We start from the raw sequence: 4,723 nt of genomic DNA on the forward strand, positions 1-4,723 counted from the left end.
GAGAGAATAGGGGGGCGGGGTAGGGGTGGAGCTGTTGGTGGGAAAGGGGTGGAGCTGTGGGTGTGGAGGGGGCGGGGTAAGGACTGGTCAGGGCCGAGGCAGTGGCAGTGTGGGTTACAAAAGTCAGCCAGGAATCCTGCTCAAAATCCCACAGCTGCCAGTCTGGAACTCCTTTCTATAACAATATTCTAAAATATATATATATATCTATAATAATTGTTAATCATTGGTGCTTCCTCTTATTCCTATTCCTTTTTCCAGTTATCGTTTTTCTTTTCATCCCATTTGTAATCTAGTAGTGTCCCCCAAGGGCTACCAAGATAGAACAATGTGCTCTTTTCACTGTAACTCATCAGAATAAGTATCTTTATATCTCATTCCTTTATATTACCGCCACAAAAATGTGGAAGGCTAATTTCAAAAGTGTGCATGGAACAAGTGAGATATACGTCAGTCTGTTGACATATGTTAAAAATTATACACTGCATAGTCCAATGTCTATTGACATTTTATGTTTTTATCCTTTCACTGTTCATTTCTCTGTTTTTACCCTCCCTACACCAACACCTGCGTTTGCCGCTGGGCAGTGCACTTTATCAGAGCTGTGAACTGTTGATCCTTCATACTCCTGTCTGAGCCACTCTGATTCTGTTACATGCACAGTGTATTATGTGTATATATATACATGCAAAATATATATACAAATATAACACTGTTACAGAGAATAGTAATAGAAAAAGTAGTCTTTCAAAAACACAGAATAGGGGAAAAATTACTCTCATTCAATTTCTGAATGAGGGGCCACTCAGGCAAACCTGGGTGAAATTGTGATAACGTGCCCTCCGCCATTGAAATAGGCACATTTATTTATTTTTTTTGTATTTGCACTACTGCGGTCCACAGCACAAAACAACCACTAAACTGTGTTGGCTGTGTTGTTTGTTGACGCCGAGTGATTCAATGTTTTGATTTTATCCCACCCTCTGGGGCAACTCAATCACAAAGCACTTCGATGGCCATTTTGTTCTGACATGGAATGCTGTAATGTTCTGACTGTGATATCATAGTGTTTTATCAGGTTGCTGTCCAGTGATTGGCCACATATCAAATAAGGCTGCAGCCTGTGGTTGTTGTCTCATTATTGTCTCATTCTGTCACTTTCCAGTGAAAATGGTCTGATTGATTGTAAAGCAAACTCCCACCAAACAGGAAAAGGAAGCCTCTTAACAGAATAGAACCGCTCTGAATTAGAAATTAGTTCCTCGCTCTACAGAACTGTCAGAAAAAATTATGCGCTTTTGATTGCTGCTAAATCTTGCAATTGTGTTAATAGTCAGACTTAGTAACATATTCTCTTTCAAAACTCACACTTTTTACACTTCCTTTCTACACTTCCACACAATTTACATGTTTTACAGAGCATAAAATAGTGTTTTGAATTTGAAGATTTCATTGTTCAGAAATTTTACATTTGATGTGCAAAATGATAAAACACTCCTTGACATCATTCAGTCATAAAGTCAAATAATTGTAGATTTACAGTAGGACTTTAGTAGTGTAAAATATGTGCACATAGTGTGTAATGTATTCAAGCTCCCCTCGTTTAGGTCTATTTGAATTTTTTAAATTACCCTCCCCCAACCCAACATTGCAGAGACTGCAAATTGTTTTAAATGTCCAAACAACAGTTCATTAGACCCCTCAGTTGTACTGTATGGAGTATCGTTGAATCCTCATTAAGGGCCTGGCTCTGTTTTTTGCTTGCCTTTTGCTATGCTGGGCTTGTACGCATTTATGTAGTCATATTCAGAACTGAGATACACACCTGCGCATCTCAAAACAGGGGCTGTCTGTTGCTGTGCGCACCAGATGAAATCATTCTCACTCACCTCTTGACAGGCACGCAACCAAGTGTGCCACAGAGTTTGACTTGACAAGCAAGGGGTATGAGTGCCCTTACTGGGAAAACAATCCACAGATTGAAACCCAGCAAAACAGCCTAAAATGACCATTTGAACGCTGTCGTCACCCCCCTGTTGGGCAGTTTTTTCACGTAACATTTGTTCCTCAAGCGCAGTCTCACAGAAGATGTTCCTCGGTATCTAGGCAAACTTCTTTGGCTGTCACATTCAAGACTACATTCATGACAGAGGGAGAGAGACAGAGAAGTGAGGTAGAGAGAGAGACGTGTGCTGAGAAGCAGACAAGGAGTTTAACTGTGCATATTCCTGTGTTACAGAATAGATCACTTAACGCATCTTCTCATTTCATGCAACACACTGCATTCTGGAACTTAGTGCCTGGTCCCATTCTTCAGTAAACAGGTTTGGCCTTAACTATTCATGAGAAGTTTACAGCTGTATTTTTTGTCGTAGTTTTCATTTCAAGGAAAACCACTGAGTATTGCATATAATGACCAATTCCTTTTTTTTCTTTTAAAGCAATGTCTAAAACTCATGTGCTTTGAAATGGCCCTTAGTGCTGCTCTATAGGCCCCATTTGTTTCCCCATCTGATGGTTTGAATGTGCAATGGTGTTGTTTTAGGGCAACATGCTGCGCAGATGATGTGCAGATTGTGCACATATTGGCTCATCTTTAAATCATCTGGATGGCTTGTCTCACTCACTGTGCCCACCATACCGGCCAATCCACATGCCATAAATATTAGTGAATCAATGCATACAATCTGTGCAGCATGATGCTCCAGAGAAAACCCCTTACAGATGAGCTTTACTGTTTGACTAGTACGATCCACACAGGCGGACCACCCCATCTCCACACCTTCCGCTCACTGAGTTGTTAATGTATATCTAGGGCACTAGGGTATAGCTAACACACAGCACCCAATACAACTGAGTTAACAGCTTTGTCAAGGGGGGTTTTAATATTTAAACAACCTGAACACGCAACGGCTTTTAACTCACCACAGCGTGTCCCACAGGAAGAACATGTATGCTGGAATGTTTTGCACATCGCATTCTGGAGCTGTACATGCTCAGTCGCATGTACACAAAGAGGAGTCGGCTGGGATATTTAAGTGCACACCGCAATGCACTTCTGTGCTCCTCCTACTTAATGGCACAGCCACACTGGGGCCAAGCGGATAGAGAATGAAACAGCCGCGATGTGAAGCCAAACCATTCTCACTCACTGTGGCACGCAAAAGACTTCTGCAAAGTATTGATCGATCAAGCCTTCGATTTATGTCTGGGTATGCAGCAAGAGATTTATGAGCCATTTTCATATGCATACTGCTTCTTTCCATGTATTCGTGTGTGTGGCATCCAAAGGTTTTCAAACTCTGTGGTCTCTGTAACTGGACAACTGTGTTAACACTGTGTCAGAAATACTGATCTGTGCTTACTTAGGTAGCTCCACCATCGGTTGTAGTTAAAGCTCATAAGGTGGTCGTCATCATGTCCCCTCCCCTTAAACGGGTTTCATTTTTGGGGGGGATCTGATCCGATTTTCCAGTGGTGTTAAAACACGTTGCAAAGGCTCCGAATAGACACTGCGCCTGTTTTGAATGTGTCAAAGCTACGGTAGCATTCAAAATGGTGAATGGTCTACATTTTAGATGGCTCTGATTGAAAACTGACTTTCAGTCCAAGTCATCAAAAGCTTTGGATGTTCTTTTCTACATTGTGGGTTTGAAACTGACCTTGTTACTTTTGGGACCCCTTGAAGGTGTCATGAGCACCCTTTGAGCCATCGCATGTTGACTGGCAACAAAACATAGTGATTTAAGAATTGTTAGTTTCCTTTCACGTCCTTGTTGTCATTACCATGAAGAAATGGCTTTGTGACCTCAAAAAAATTGTGGCATTACGGACTCCAAATTGGCACTAGCTACTGCTCTAGCTAATGCACTTCTGCAGAGAGCCTCAAAGGGGCTTCAGCACTGCTTCTAGGCTGTAACCCCTCAACCTACCATTGTAATGCAGATCAGAGGTTCGTGACTGAAATTCACTGTAAAGCACAATTAACTGGAATGTACCATTTTGAGTTTAACTGAACATCACTGTACATCGAAGAGGCTGTGTGACTGTCTTTTGTTATTATATCCGGATGGGAGAAAGTATACAGGATTGTATATAGGATATGATTTTTTTTCAATGGAGTCTTTTTAGGAGTGTGTACAAACCCTCATGGAATCACCTTCTCTCTGTCCCGAGTGGTGTTCTTCCTTGCCCAGACGTCATAGTGCCAAATGACTGGGTCCTCCTGCCTTGCTCCAGCACTCAAATCAAAAGGAGCTTCCTAACTCTTATTTCCCATGATTCCAAGCTGCTGCTCTGTGTTGAACAAGGACTGCCGACCGACGACGTGGCCCTACCCAGTCGTGGGCTGTTGCTGAGGCACTGGGGCCAGTGACACCACCTATGTGACTTCTCAGCTATGCCAGCTGTTTTAGTTTGATAAACGCAGATGAAAAGCACACATTTTAACCTATTTAAACACAGGAAGAGGTTGTAAAGAGACAATAAATGATACTTACAAATAAAACCAGTTTTAAAAGTGGAAACTGATGCTGCTTCTGTGTCTGTGCCTCTTGAAAAGGATGATATGTGATTGGCAGAATTATACCTGACATGTCAGCATTGATGGGTAATCTATTGACAGAATTCTAGAGCCCATATAGTGTTAATGCTGATCACCATAGTGTGTTTTTTTCCGCTAGAATTCAATGATGAATAACTAGTAGACTACTGGAAGAGATTA

Source organism: Megalops cyprinoides, chromosome 19 (assembly GCF_013368585.1).
Source record: "Megalops cyprinoides isolate fMegCyp1 chromosome 19, fMegCyp1.pri, whole genome shotgun sequence".
Lineage (NCBI taxonomy): Eukaryota > Metazoa > Chordata > Actinopteri > Elopiformes > Megalopidae > Megalops > Megalops cyprinoides.